General features: G+C 31.9%; 1 protein-coding gene across 1 annotated transcript in view; it reads right to left on the bottom strand.

The window, feature by feature from the left end:
* The window catches only part of LOC124531989, a 60,815-nt gene that overhangs the window by 24,025 nt on the left and 19,654 nt on the right, over window positions 1-17,136 (bottom strand). The gene's annotated exons all lie outside the window — the stretch shown is intronic.

Raw genomic sequence — 17,136 nt, 5'->3', positions numbered from 1 at the left:
ATGTAATGAAATTGCCAACAAAGACGTCAAAAAGCAAAATATAGTGAAAGTGGATCTATTATGACAATTTCTCTGTATAAATTATCTAAATATGAGAAATATCAGTGTCTTATATATAAATTAACATGATGTAGGTCTAAAAAGTTCGCCTTACTTTATTATTTACCAGGGCCCTTTTTAATACCTAGAATAATAAATTTATTATCTGTGATTTTAGTGATGTTCCCGGAAATGATGAGGTGTTCTCGGAATGATGCGTGTGTTCCCTAAATGACGATATAGATACAATTTAGGTTTAGGTAATAATGAGCAATGTGTACGTCGTACTTATTTATTAATTTTGGCATAAGGATTCTTAATTAACAAAAACGGAACTTAAATCACTTTACAGTCTTGTAATTTGCTGTTCACAGCCGATTAGATATTCTTAGTAATCATATTAAACTTTTATTATGATGGTATTAATCAAACCACCTAAACATTATACTTTTTCGTAGTTAATATTAAATAAACTTTAAATCAAAACAAGCATTCTAATATTAAATAAACACAAGAATATAAAATATATAAAATGAAAAGAAACAAACATTAGAATTTTTCATAAACATCAATATCAGTATCAAAGTAATAATACTCTCTATTATTTTCTTTTCTCAGAAATGGCGTCGAAATAATACTTATTATTTGCTCAAATGCAACGTAGGATACATCACTCGGATCTAGTTTAAATTTTTTTGCATTATTACAAACCGAATTCAAGAACGTAACTAGAATTTCTCCATCATCTTCAACACCTGTCTTACAGATGGCAACATATCTGTAATTTAGAGCTTTCTTTTGTGTAGGTACTGTAACTAAAACAAAGGTTCCAGGGGATATTAAATTTGGGTGTAGGTTTTCCTTGTCTTGATTGTAAGATGTACTAGCTTCAACAGTAATTGATTTTTGCGCAATCTGCTGACGAAGAGAAATCGACATTAAATCTTCCTCATCATCGGATGATGATGAGTAAATGGTGTTGTAAATGCTCCTTTTCTTCAATTGCAGCAAATCTTGTAAATTAATTGTATCTATTGGCTCTTTTAGTTCTGGAGACTTATTTGAAGGTATTCCCTTGTCTTTTGGTTCAGAGTTCGGATATAAACTTCCAGATAATACTGACATTCTTAGTTGCTTTTCAAAACGGTCGTGTCGGTATGTTTTAATCGTAACTTCCGGTCCTCTTTGCCATGTAATTTTTGTAATATTCATGATACCTGGTATGGCATCTATGATTTTCGGAACCAAGTCTTTTGCTGTAGAAATGTCATCATGAGGAATCTCTTTTACCAGTATAGTAGACTCCTTAAACAAATCCACTAAGTCTGAGGATGTTTTAATATCGTGTCCCATTAACACACGCTTATCGGCAGTCCTTTTAAGAGTACCACCTACGCCATCCATGGGTCCTTTGCCATGGCCAGGTTCACTGTATGTCCAAGTAGCTTTTGTTATCTGTTGGAATTCCTTTATTAATGTTTGTAGCCAGAGATGTATGTTAGTTCGGTTACGGTATTGTGACGTTGGCCCATCAGAGTAGATATGAATGGTGTTAATATGTTTATTTTTCAATATTATTTGTAGGATCGGTATCATATGAGCCCATACTGCATGGGCTTGATGATCCAAATTTTCACTCACGGTAGCAAAAGATGTGGATTTTAAACCATTGTCAACGTTGCGTGTATAATATACACCTGTATGAATAGACAATTGATTTTTTGCAAAATGTGTCGACTGGATTTCACTTGCGTATTTAGTGGTATAATTCTCCGAAAAGTCTATCTGTATCATTACCTCTTCTTCAGTTAGATTTTCTTTCATCTCCTTTTTCAGTTTGTTATAAATATAAATGCCATACAGATGTTTTTTCATAACTGGAATATCTTCAATAAAAGCCGTTTTTAATTCATTCACTGTACTTGAAATTGCAGCCTTTTTTGTGATCTTGAACTTCTTATTCTCGCCTTTTACAATTTTTTCTTCAATAACAGATTTCCATTGGAAATATGTCACAGAATCTGCATTATCAGCTGACTCAAGCTTCGGATTTTTACAAGTATCACAAATACCATTCATGCAGTCATAGGATGTTATGTCGCAACTATAATCCTCGATGGTTTTCTCTACACTCGTGTGAGTAACAAATTGTTGTAAGTTTTTTAATTTGTTCAGTTTAAATTCGAAGTTTTCGTGTTTGACACATAAACAAGATTCTCTGTCTCTGAATGTTGGAGCTACCACCCAAAACGGTTTTGCTCTTAATAATGTTGCATATGGTAAATTTATTCCAGTTTCTTGAACGAATTTTGACGTCAGTTCTTTAACTGTGTATAAAAGGAGGCGTTTTTGCTTCTTAACACCGTTTCTCTTCACAAAATCTCTCTTGCCTGGGCACATCCTGCTGACATCATCTCTTTGGAAGAAATCTTTTACTTTTTCACGAACTTCCGCCGTCAAAACAACCTCACGTATTTTAGTATCAGACTTCAGAATCGATGTACTAGTTCTCTCTTTTGGCAAAAAAGTCTTAGCCATATGAAGCAACTTATATTTCCGTAGCATGTTACCGCTAACACATTTTTGGAAGACTTCCCTCTCTTTGGAATTTTTTCTTAAAGTACAGACCTTTTCTTTTAATTGTGTAGTCAGAACTTCGTTAAATAACAGATTCTTGCGCACTTCTGGAGGCACGTCGACATTTTTAATCAATGCGTCAACTTTGCTGTTAGGAGTTGTTGGTATCTGAACTTTTTCCTGTTCCCTTTTTTCTTTTCTTCTAAGTCTTTTCTTTAAAGTTTCATACTTACGTTTTATGTTAGCAATTGTTTTCTCTTGTTTTTTTATTATACGGTATGCTTTAGCTCTATCCTTCCGAACAATTTTTCTTCCCACTGTTCTTCTTACTAAAGACCGTGCTTCAGCTAATTCATCATCAGAATGAGGCGGAGTATTGTTTACTATACTCGATATTGCCTTCTTTTTTTCTCTGTATTTTTTTGAAGCTTCTTTCCAAATTTTTCTCTGCTTTCGCTTTTCTCTCTCAGTCATCTCATCAATATTTTTAACTTTCTTTTCAGCTTTTTTTTTCTGATAATACGCTCTATCCTTCGCTCTTTTTATTTCTCTCTCTTCCTCCGTCATCTTATTTAAAAATTTCCTTTTTCTGGCATTTGCTTTCTCTCTTTGACGTAAGTAAGCCGAACTATTTTTTTTAACTTGCTTTTTCGGAAGTTTTTTATTTTTTCCAGCCACAGGAGACTCCATATTGCTAAAAAAGATTAAACGTACCTATATTATAAAATATGTTAGCACAACATCTACTGAATTAACTAACCTATTAACTATTGTTATAACAGGGCGCGTTTATTCAAAAAAAGTCATTTCGGGAACGTAATCATCATTTCGAGAACGTTCCGTCAAGTCCAGGAACGGTCCCGAAATGACCGTTCCCGAAATGACTTTTTTAAATAAACGCGCCCTTTTTAGATGGCAACCATCTTTGACATCATGTTTGGCTTTGTTATTGTAAAATATTTGAGGTTACTATTTGTTTTAAAACACTACAAAACATATTTTTTAATATTCCAAGTTGAGAAACGCATTCCCGGTATGATGACGTATTGATGTACGCTCTCTAATTTATTGAATTGAAAGATACTTACCACTTATTTTCAATTGTTTTGGCGAAAATTCTCTCGACACACCGTTTATTTACATCGTTCACATCACTGTACCATAGACAACTAAAGGTTACGTTCAAAAACTGAAATTTTACCGAGAATTTAAGTTGCGTTCACTGAAATGACGCTTACTTTGCCGGACACAATATTTTCAATTGATTTTCTTTAATTTGTTTTCTTTCTTTAATAACAACAATAAATAATTGATATAAGATACAATTGTAGGCCATTAAGTAAGAAAAACTTTTCATTTTATTTTACTTTATGAATATTTACAAAGTTAGTTTCTGAAGATTGCTATTAAGGACGCGTTCCCGAAATGATTTTTTGTTGGTAATTGTTAGAATAATAATGAATGTGCTTTACTTTTCCTGTATAAAATATTATGTACAGATAATATGAACAGAGTTAAGTAATATTTACAATAACGATTTGCTTAAATAAACTAAATTTTAACATTTATTTCCTGGCAAAGCTAATTCTCCACCTTGGTGATTTTGACCCACAAGTACGTTAGTTAGAAGTTAATTGTGCTTGTGCGAATCTTTTGTTCAAATCGGTATATTGAAATAATGATGGACCATCTCAAATATTCATCATTTAGTATAAAATATTGTTGTTTAACATTGTCTGCGTCAAGTATTCATGTACAGTCGGGTTAAGAAAAGGCTCGTCACCTTAATATCTAATTTCGTGTGCTCGGTATGAGCGATAATCTGCTTTACCGATCGAGAATGACGTATAGCGTCGCAATGATTTGATGTTTAGATTTAAAAGATTTTAAGACTTGATAAAAATTTTCTTACTCTGACTGTACCTACGCATACCTCCTACGCAAGATCATTAAAAAGAAAAAGTATTTAAATTGAAAAGTAATTCTAATTTATAATGTATGTCGGCATTATACATCATACATATGAAGTCAACAAAAAGAAAGAGTACATGAAAAGTAATATGTTTATTTGTTTTGTATAAGAACACCGGATGGGACACAATAACAAATATTTTGAGACGGTACCTAACGAGCAGATCGAAAAAAGATCTAACAAATATTCAAACCCTTAACAATTATTGTAATTATTTCTAATTACACGAAAAAAATTAAATATTAAATTTACAATGGAAGCCTCACAGCAATTGGAATTTTGTAGAAGCCGTTACACAATTGACGGAAAACGGAAGGTTGCCATTTAAAGGCAAGCCATATAATTTAATGTGAGAGGAATAAAACCAAAAGTGATCTCAAACATTTACAAATTCTTTTGTCTTTAGTTTTTGTGTGTTGCAATTTATTTTTTCATGAAAATCTACGTTCCAAATGTAAGCGTATTTTTTGCTGAATTCGTAATTATGTTCACTTTACGTTCTTATGAATTAGGTAGAAAATATTTCATATTTTCACTCTTTTAAAATATGAACAAAATGTCATAAAATATTCTTTATTTCAAAATAAAGTTATCTTTATGCAGAGCGCACCTTTGGTTTGATTGTAACTCTAGCAACTTTATATTTACACATAATAAAATTTAACAATTTCATTTCCGCTGATTCTTAGTGCGTTTTTAATCGATTTTAGCTTTTGAGTGACAATTCCATTTCAGTTTCGTGTAGTTCTATTAGAACAGAATAGAGCCACATCTCAATTCGTGGATATCAAAATAAGTGGATTGAATGGGGAACTCCAAAACCAACGCACTTCCAACAATCACTCCCAAGGTTTGGTTTTAGATAGCTGGCCCAAAAATACTGCCATATCTATACTGATTACACACTGCACTCAAATATATAACATAAGAGCAAGTGAAATATAATAATAAATTTATTCATACACGTAAGAATATACGTGTATGAATAAAGGCTTTGGGATTTGATATCGCTCCAGTTGTGTAAGCTGCGTGGGGCACATACTGTGTGTGTGCAGTAATAATATCATTTTTTGATGTTTTTTTTTATATTTTAAGATTTAGTCGAATGAGTTACTATATCTTATTTTCACGTTTTTTATTCATTTAGAATTTGCTGAACTAACGTCATGCCTCTATCTGTCACATTGGAATTTTCCGCTCATGGAAGTGCGCGCTTGAACAGTCTTGATACACGATTGACGATGTTGAATCTGGGCAGCAACATGACATTACACTGCATTGATTCTTAAAAATTAAACTTTTAATATGGGAGGAATATTTTATGAAATAATACTTTTAATAAAATATTCCGCTTTAATCATATACTAATGGTATTAAACAAAACACGGGCTCGTTTGTCAATAGGATACGATCAAATGGGCCAACTTATCGTTAATGGTAAACGTTAATTGATCTTGGAACTGTAAGAAACATTAATTGTTCAGTTCACCACATCCTCAAGGCCTAAACCACGAGAAGTAAAATGTTATTTACTTAATGGCAGGCATTAAACCAGCTGACTCACCCTTTAAACCGGAACACAGCCATCGATAAAACAAAATAAAGATGTTTGGTGGTGTGGCACGTAGAAAACAACAAACAACGCTTTATTAAATAATTGTTAGATATAAAACAAATATCATTTATATTATATACATATTTACTAGCTCTGTCCTGTGTTTGAATTTTACAAAAAAGTTGTCGTTGCAGCTTAAGTTACTTCTTATTACGTCAATTCTCTGCCAGTGAAAATCGCATCAAAATCGGTCCGGCCCTTTCAGAGATTAATCTAAACAAACAGACAAAAATTGTGAAATATGTCATTGAGATTTATGTACCGTGTATACATACAAAATTGTGCATGTATTAATATTAGGTTTTTTTAATATTATACACAGACACTACAATTTTATTAAATATAAATGCATATGTAGTTGAAGTTTGTCCTTTAATACTTTATACATATGCTGAAGTGGATGTGTTTGACTCCGGACGTTACGTGGTTTATTTATAAGCAATAAACGTCAAAATAGTCTTAAAGGGTCGTCTTATCAAAACACATCGAATCAATATAGGGCACGCGGATATCATTTTTCGGCAAGATGTCGTTAAATTCAACGACTTTATATACAGATAACATATTTTAAGATATCATACACATATATTTTTATTTGTTTACAAGTAATATTCATTGAAAAATGGTACTCGTAAATCTAAGTTTTGCTGTTTTGAATAATTATTGTACAAACTTTTATTAAAGAAAATTTTCAAATTACATGTTTTAACTTATATAATAATCTTAAGAGTATATTTGTATTCGATAATAAATAAATTTTAGGATGGAAATTTTTAACTATCGCTAAGCTGAGATGACCCAGTGGTTAGAACGCGTGCATCTTTACTGATGATTGCGGGTTCAAACCCAGGCAAGAATCGCTGATTTATGGGCTTAATTTGTCTTTATAATTCATCTCGTGCTCAGCGGTAAAGGAAAACATCGTGAGGAAACCTGCATGTGTCTAATTTCATCGAAATTCTGTCACATGTGCATTTCACCAACCCGCATTTGAACAGCGTGGTGGAATATGTTCCAAACCCACTCCTTAATGAAAGATAAGGCCTTATCTCAGCAATGGGAAAATGTACAGGCTGTTAATTTACTACTTTACTTTACGAGGAATAAAATATAATTTCAAAAGAAAATTGAATGTCTTAATTGGTGTTTATAATTTATATTGCGCTCGGCGGTGAAGTAAAATACCACGAGGAAATCCGTATGTGTCTAAATTCAATGAAATTCTGCCACATGTGTTGCCAAAACTATATTGAGCCCGGTGCCCCAAAGCAGTTGGAAGCTATAAAATCTTCTCATCAAAAGGACAACAGGATGAGTTAGTCCAACCGTGGGAATTCTACAGGATCAATAGTCAAAGACACGAATTAGACTGTTAGTTTTTCGGCTTACTTTCATCTCTTTAATATTAAATCACGATATAGGTGAAGTTATATCTTGAAATAGTTTTTGTTCACAATCCAACGTTGCCTAAGAAGAATTTATAGCGCGCACGACCTCGTTGGGTCGACAGACGACAGTAGAAATTACTTGATACCAAATATAAATACTTTGATAATATAAGTCCTTTTTAAAGTGAAATAAAAATATCTGGGTCTGAATTGTGCAAGCCATATAGTCTCGTTGTTTGGACATTAGGTGATTTTCATTATTTTTTTGGGGTCATACTTGATGTTTCTACAACTTTAGTGAATTTGGTTCCAAATTTATAACTATTTACCAAAACTTACTAAAATGTTTAACAATGGGATTGTATAAATTTTCATGGTGTTAAGGCTTTGAATAGGCGCCACTTGCCCATCATATATTGTAACGCCATAAAGTAATACTTAGTGTGGTGATGTTCTGGCTTAAAGCACTAGTGAACCGAAAACCATCACTGATCACACCATGGTAATCCATATTTCTAAAAGTGCCGTTATCTAAGTACGGTAGTAGGCACTTGTCCTTAGTTTGCCCATTTGCTAGTCTGCTTATTATTTTAAACCAATAAAATGATTTTCAAAATGCCGACAGTTTTATTGGAAACGAAACTAATATATACTATTCTGCAAAATATGAAAAAGCTCAGAATTAAATCAATTCTAATCTAACGTCTGACCTGTAATGTCATATACTATTTGTACGAGTAAAATTACTTTGAATCCGCTTGAAATATTTAGGGTAAAGAATTTTTAATTAAAGGAGGTCATTTACCTGCAAGGTGAGTGTCACAGCACACCTGCTTCTTTAATTAATTAACTTTTACTGAACCGAAATCTGAAACTGCAAATTTGATATACTTTAAGAAATTTTTCAAATGATATAGCTTAATAATAATGGATACATTTAAGGTACTTTGAATTGACTGGCTCTTTGATCTTGGTGCTTGGTTCTATAGGTCATTCATCGCAGCGGTTTTAGTGGGGAATCAACCGGTTACCCAGAGGTCCAGGTACATTTCTGAAGGTTTCGGCGGAGTGAAACAAAAGACATAAAAGGGCACAGGATATACGTATATATAAGAGCACAATACCGATTTCTTAGATACGATCTCGAGACTGGATCGATTAAAGGTTATGAGATGAGAGCGGAGTATTTTTAGTCGCTATTTGGTCCCAAAGACCATCTGAAATCATAATAATAGGTCATACTCCAGTTTTTTCCAGTTCAATTTTAGTTGCAAATTTTCGAGTGACATCAATATTACTGGTTGATATGCAAATTGTGATATGGCATTAAAATTGAATTACCCATCAATAAATATTTATACAAAATACCTAAAATAATAATAATAGTATTTCAAACCGTCCTGAAATGAGTTTATGGAAATGAATCCGACGCTCAAATGTTTTTACAACCAATTGCTAATTATGGTCATTATGCAAAATTTTATTTTTTGTTTATATTGCTAAAATAGTATTCACTAATTGTTCTCAATATACTTCCGAATACTGGATAATAAATTTTGTTATGGCGTTGCGGGTACGTGTATTTCATTGGATTATCTAAGGATCTCATTATAAAAGAATTTGGGTGACACCCAATATTTTGCGAGAGGTGTAATCTTGAATGTCATTTTCTTGCATGGCGAGTGTACGTGGAAACCGAATTTCATCACGAGATTTTACATATAACTTCATTTTGATTTTATAAATCTTCGCTTTAAAGGATTTTAAATTAATTTTTTTCCTGATATCGAATTTTGTTAGTGATTTTCTTGCACTGATAAGTGATCTGTCGAAAAATTGTGACCCGCGAAATATAATTGCAATTTAACGCATTATTTTTCGCTGTTCCTTGAGCTGGTTCATTCAACCGTTAAACCAGATCTCAATCACACGTAAGTATTAGTGTTTGTGGGAAAATTAGACCAAGAAAGACCATCAAATCAAATCAAACTATATTAAGTAAAGTTATCGCCGGTTTGGAAAGTAGATTCTACCGAGAAGAACCAGCAAGAAATTCAGAAGTACCCTTTTTCAAAATTCAAAAATACATAAATCACCATAGAGATTAAATTCATAAAATAGCTGTCATGTTACTCTCAATAAGTAACAATGAACTACATAAGTATATCCCAGGGCTTGTTCATAATTGTATTTAAATTGAAATCCATCTTGAATACAAGATTTCTAAAACAATAGAATTGTCTACGTTTTAATTAATGTAAGTGACTACTTCATTCATATCAGTTTTATCAATTAATTAAAACAATAAATTGTTAGCTTACATCGCTAAAGCTGGTTTTGTTGATGTAAAACATGACATAATGCGAGAAGTAAGTATGCCGTAACGGGACACGTCACGCGGGTTTATTTTTCCCTCTGTGAAACTATACACTTCATTACTGTGTGTGTGGAGAACTATAAATAGGTTGACTATCGATGGTTGACCTTGACAACTAATCAGGATATCGATAGTACTATAGATAGTATCGTTTTGTACAATATCGATACTATCTAAAATTTAGGCTTAAAGTAATGGTTTTGCAATATATTATGAATAGTTGCTCACGGGCAGCTATCGATAGAGTATCCATGCTACCGCTAATCCCTTAACTATCGATAATCTATCGATGGAAAACTTGACAAATCCTTCATTAATGTAATTTTGGGTCTCACGTTTATTCAAAAGATTTTAGGAATTTCGAAGCCTACGATAGATTTTGTTTTCATTTCATTTCATTGTAAACTGTGTCTCATCTGCATCTGGCGCCAAAATGATAGAACCTCTTTAATGTATTATAATTGTATTGTACATATATCGGATCAGATCTTATACAATCGTAGTACTATTCTCTAAACGGCCACTAACTTTTTTCGCGCTCTAAAATTTGTTGATTCGAAACAAATTATTAAATTGCAATCCATAATCCTCTTTAATTTTCTGCTCATCTAAGGCCGACTGGCCTTTTTGTTTACACTGGACTTTTCAAAATGCGACAATAATTTGTCTTAAATTTTCGCGATTATTACACATTTAAATAAAACTAGTTATTACGGAGTTGAATCGCGACTTTACAGTCTACCCGTGACCACGAACGCTGTAAAGTGCTCGAAACGTCGGGATGTCAAAAATAATGAATATACGCAATTCAAATCCGTAATAACTAGTTTTATTTAAATGAGACAATAATTATTTTTTATATGAAACTATCATCCTATAATCTATTAATAAATAAGATTATTGTAATAATATTTTGTATTTACTTTTATATTCGCGAAACTATTCGATTTTCGTTTTATTCCATATTTATTTAATGGTTTTCGTTAATCATAAATATTGCCATCAATTTCGATGTTTCACATGTTGCGGCCGTTCCGCACCGGCCATATTTATTATTCATACATTCTGTGGACACTTGCATCGAATAAAAATTCTGTGACATTCTCATATGTATCCACTAACTCGAAGCGAAGTAGCGAGGTGGATTAATATTCAATCCCTTTGTTCACCCGTTATCCCAGCCGTGGGAAGCTTAAGGGCTATTTATTACTTATCATGTAGAAGTAATAATGAATAATAACTACGTAGAGAAGTTTTAATAGTCAAGCTTCTCTACATAGAGTTGTTATATACAATTGACTACAATGGCTAAGTTTCTTTGAAAAGTTCTGTTTTATTACAGAAATAATTCGCAAAGAATGTTCCACTGGGCATTGTAACAGATCGCCTTTGTGTTTTCTTTAAATCCTTTGAAATTAATCGGATAAAAGAATTTGTTTTAGGCTATTTATTTCGTATATCATTTTTATTTATGTAATGTTCTTGCGTATTTTATGCGTTTTCGCTTTTAATTTAATTTGTTACGTTCATTAAAATTTATTTATATACCACATGCAACTTAATAAAAAATAAAAGTTCACTTTGCGAGAAAATATTTTCCTTATTTAGCGGTCTTAAGTGAAAACTGCATCAAAATCATTTGAATGGCTATTTAGACAAATGTAAATAGCAATTTTACTCTATGAATTGAAATTTTCCGCTGAAAAGAAACAGACTTAAAAATAATCATTAAAAGAAACTTTAAGAACTATGATAGTATAATTATTAGTGTATCACCTTAAACGCGACCGTATACTGTCATCTTAGAACTACAAAAGGTTTTTTTATTTAAAAAATGTTCGTTTCAATAGAAAGTAATGCATATATATCATGATGTTATTAAATTCAATGTTGCTGTCATGTAATTACCTTATCAACGTAGCGTCATGACTCTAATTAATGTTAATATAATTTTCAACTCAAAAATATCAAACATTTAATGTAGCGTTAATTACATTTTAACCGACGTCTAAAAAGGTTCAAGTAATAATTCCGATATACATAAAACATATTCATTTCTGGATATGTTTGCGTATAACTGTCTTGTTGTTGAACTGATCTTTATGATTATTTTTGTTTAATTCTACCTTCTCCTCTAAGGGATAGGAGGCCTTTAGCCCAGCAGTGGAAATTTACAGGTTGTTGTTGTTGTTGTTGTTGTTGTTGTTGTTGTTGTTTAATTCTTGATCACTGAAACTGAACCCGAAAATCTGTCAATCTTCAATACCTTAGACCCTAAAACAAAAATATATGGTAAACGTTTTACACTGGTAATGTGATCTGGACCAAGAGACGATACTTGAATTACTAAGGCAAAAAAGTATTTTGTTCAATACAACAACAACAATACAACAAGCAATTTATTGATAGGATTACATAGAGAATAGAAATTCGTGGAGAATTTGTTGACTTCCAGACAGGATATATTATATACATAACATATAATTGTACTTGGCTAACATGACATTATATTTTAAATGTTGTCGAAGAAGACTACTGATATACTTGCCGGTTATTTTCGGAATCTACATTTCGGACCGGTAGTAGCTTCACTTCATATAATCTGTAAAATAACGATTCAGAAGAGCTTGTAAAAGCCTACTTGAATACGGTATATTTTGATTTCATTAGTTTTATGACTTTTAGCTTATGTATGTAAGGACATTAATTTTTTTTTAATTTTACAGTTGACAATTTTCGATTAAAAAACCCGTGGTAAAAGAAGACATGAAATAATTAACAACTGCTGTTCCACTGTTAATATACAGCAGAAAAGATGTATTATGCATTGATAAAGCACAAAAACTATTATATGGCCCAGAAATAGGGTAAACTTGTTGAAATAATAAAAAAATATCCGATAATATTTCCACGGCGTAACTCCACGTAAATATAAATTTAAGAGTTATCCGACCCAACGTGGCACGGGTACGATTAAGGTTTTATCCCTCGGTGTAAACAAATATTACAAAATAATCAGTATAAAATATTATAGTTGCCGGGTTTCGACCTTATTCAATGTACCCAGTGTTAATACATTTTAGCAATACAAATATTATATATTAGTAGTTTTCGCTCGTGGCTTTGTGTTAGGGGTTGGATGTCAGGTATTATTCACCCTATATCTTTATGAATTATAGTCGGTATGCTATTCTGATGTATAACCTATTTTATTGTACAGTTTGATTGATATATATTCGGTACTTTTTGTGTGAAATGTACATTAGTAAGAATTAAGTCGTATTTTGTTGATTGCAAGATAATAGTTGCAAGATGAATATAGGGTACATAGTATGTGTAAATGATGTTTATTTTGTGATAGAGTACAACGGTAATATTATTATTGTAAATAAATCTTTTTTGTTAACGTACAGAGGAATAGTCGGTAAGTTGTTTTACAAAGGAACGCTGCCAAATATCCGATATTCGAATTGAGGAAAGTAAATAATATATTTGTTCAATACTTGTTGATTTTCAGCAAGGATACATTATACAGTTGTATTGAATTGACAGAAATTTGTATTATAAATGTTGTATGATTTTTCGCGTTTTTTTTGTTTTATTTAAACGGACGTGCGGTAAGATGTGTCACACGTGTGTTTAATTGTGTTTAAAATGAAAACGAAGTATATAATCCGTTCGGCTTGAAATGACGGCCTCCCAGCACCATTTACCCTTGTGATTCAAAGCATTTTTAATTATCTCGGGGTGAGAAAAAATGAGCCGGCTCTCCTGTCGCCGGTGAAGGTAATAAAACAGGATTTCGTTTTAAATACAAAATTTTAGCACGTAATATGTACTAACACGGATTCCATAGAAGCTTAGAGTTTGTTGCTTTAAAATTATATATATGTATTTACGAAGAAAATACACACATAAACTTCGATATATATTCCAAATCATTCTGTATGTTCCCGATACTCCCGAACTCCAAAACGGATTTTCATGCGGTTTTCACTAATAAACAGAGTAATTTAGTTATGTAATTAATTATGGTTCTTGTGTAAATAAAGCGAAATACAAAGATAATCCTTAAACATGTATTTCAGATATAATAAAAATGTACAGGGAGGATATTTGTTATAGGTCGAATAATCTACGTTAAAAAAAAACAAATGTCCATCCGTGCGAATCCGGGACAGACCGCTAGTTAATAATATAAAATCACGAGCCTCGATTAACCTTAAAATTCAAATGAAAATATCAAAAATTCATACGCGAATTATACATGTGTCAAAATTTGTATCATACAAGTAAATTCTGTAAGAAGAAAGTCGAATCTCACCGCAGAACTCAAGCGTCAAATGTCAGAATGTGATAAGCGACATCATTCGGTCCGCCCGAAGTGAGATAGGAAATCTAGACACGCGGTAGAGTGTTAAGCCAAGTTAAAGTTACAGAAATGGCGAGCAACACCGTGTGTAATATTTCACGATCCATACAGAATTACTCTGCAGCTGTTGAAAACCGATGTTATATGCATCATTAAAATAATATTGCTTTGGTGCGCGATGTTTAAAAAACTAAGTATTTATATATTTTTATTCCGTGTGAAGTTAGGCTGTTATTGAAATAAAATAAAATTTTCTCTTTTATTTCATGACCTTTAAATTGTTATACAATCGCTTAGCAAATAATTTTTATAATAAACCGTCAATAAATGTAATAAATTTTCAATACGACCGCAATTTATCATAGAGACATCGACGAAGGTGCCCGCTACGTGGATCCTTTACATTTATTCATACAAAACTATTCTCAATTCCTCCATAGTTATTTAACATTTCTCGTTGAGGGATTTTTATTCCGTAAATAAAAATCGTCACGGAATATGTCTGCTGAATTATATCTCTGCCAAAAACAGATATGTTACATCTCTCGCTACTTATCGCAACGTAAATCTATGTTATGGTATTTATTTTATACGTTAAAATGTATGAATGGAATGTATTAATAACATTTGAATAGCATCGGTACACGAATGAATCAATTGGACACCTGAGTCATCATTGCCCATAGATATTATCGTCGTAAGAATTTTTTCCCATCCTTACGGCAACTGAACAAGTAAATTGGCGATAAAATAAATAATGATGGTAAGATTATTATTGATACATTTTCTTATTCATTTATTTTTTTGGTTCTTCAACGATGTGTAATAACATTAAGTTCTATTCTATGTGTCACAATTACTTAAAACGGAATATGTACACGCTGATTTAACTTTTTAATTTTAAAAGTAATTAATTTTTTTTTTTTATAAAATATAAAAAATTGGATGGATCAACTTAGAAATAATTTATTCTTATTTTTATAACACTTTTACAAATTATTCCGGTCATATCATATAACGGGCAAATATTTTTATTACATAGGGCTTTTGAAACCTTAAATCGTCCCCAGATGAAAATTTTATAAATATATAATATATTTAAAACATATATTTATAAATATTAAATTTATTAAATACAAATAATATTTAATGAAATAATTAGTTTCCATCGTATAATTTATGAAAATTACATATTTCATAATTTAGCAGACAAACATTATCCCAGTTTTAACAAAAAATATATAATTCGTATACGAACCCTGCAAGAGGTTATGCCTTGTTACGAATTAAGGTCCAAATATTATTAAATGATTGGAGTGATATTTTAACAATGAACAGATTACACACAGTCGGATATTATCAGTTTCATACAAAGTGTTACCGCAGTTGCACTCTCGTTAATTACTCATAACAACATACAAATACGTTATCAATAAAGTCTGCAAGTGCATCTCACTAGCTAAATTAATGGACAATTTGTCAGATAGGTTGGTATATTTTATGATCACTGCGCTCCTTGAAGTATATAGCCCATAACTATCATCAATAAACGGGCTATTTATTGGAAATACGCTTAATTCAAATTGCACTAATAAAGTTTGAAATTAACGTGTTTAAGTCTTTTTTTATAGACGTTTTTAGATAATGATGATGTGTAATGATTAAATGTTTTGTATCTTTAATTATATGTTCAAATATGGTTTGTACAAAAAAATAGGGCAGCATAGAACAGCCCGCATAAACAGCAACTGAACATGAACAAATCTTGCGGACTCTATATGATACGACCAAAAAAGTAGACCTATATACAAGCATAGTCATGGTGAATGATGCTAGAAATAATACAATAGAAAACATGATTGTCGTTTAATTTGAATTAATTTGTAAATGAGTACATCTATCTTAAAAATATGATAGCAAAAATATCGAACGATGTTTAATTGATAATACTTCAAAGAAATTTTGGTCGCAAAAATTAATCATAAAAGAACACTACGACCTCTTATTGAAAAGAATAATAGTGATGCTCTTACCCTTTTAGGTAAAAGCTTCCCCACTTTTACCCAAAAGGGTAAAATACTAACAGGAACTAAGATTTTGATCCTAAAGATATGAAATAAATAAAACAATATTAAAAAAATAACTATGAATTAATATATCACATCTAGGCAATTCCACTGCTTGGTGGGGCTTCGTGTAAGCCCATAGAGATAGGTACTACCCACGTGGGTGTGTGTAAACAGCAATACTTAGTAGCTTAGTTTCACTTTGAAGGTTGAATGATACAATGTAACTAAAGGCTTACTGTCTTAGCTTCCAAGGACGGAGGCGCATTGCTCATGGAATCTTAATATTTCTTAATACACCAATGTCTACGTCTACGTTGGTTTTCGAATATAGAAAAACTCTGCTCTACTTGATAATGTTCTATGAAGCTAGAAAAAATGATACGGGCGAAAAAAATTCTACCACATCCAACAAATCGCACCGATACAGCATAGTAGAGCTACAACCTTTATTCCTAAAAGAACAACAAACCTGAACCCATAAGCCAGATATTTACGGTCGCTACTTCGAACCCTACCACTATTTCGACTGGTTATATAAATTAAAAAGGCTTTTCTGTTAATACAAATGACTTCTAATCAACTATTCCGTACACCGATTTGCGATTGATTGTGAGTGTATCGTGAAAAATGCGAGATCAGAAGATACATCGTAGCGCAGTACGCAAGAGTGCTTTTAACTAATAACCTGCCCAACTCATTTGTCCACCCGCCCCGCCATTAAACACCG

This window comes from Vanessa cardui, chromosome 8 (assembly GCF_905220365.1).
Source record: "Vanessa cardui chromosome 8, ilVanCard2.1, whole genome shotgun sequence".
In the NCBI taxonomy this organism is placed as follows: Eukaryota; Metazoa; Arthropoda; class Insecta; order Lepidoptera; family Nymphalidae; genus Vanessa; species Vanessa cardui.
This window is presented reverse-complemented; position numbering and strand designations above follow the sequence as displayed.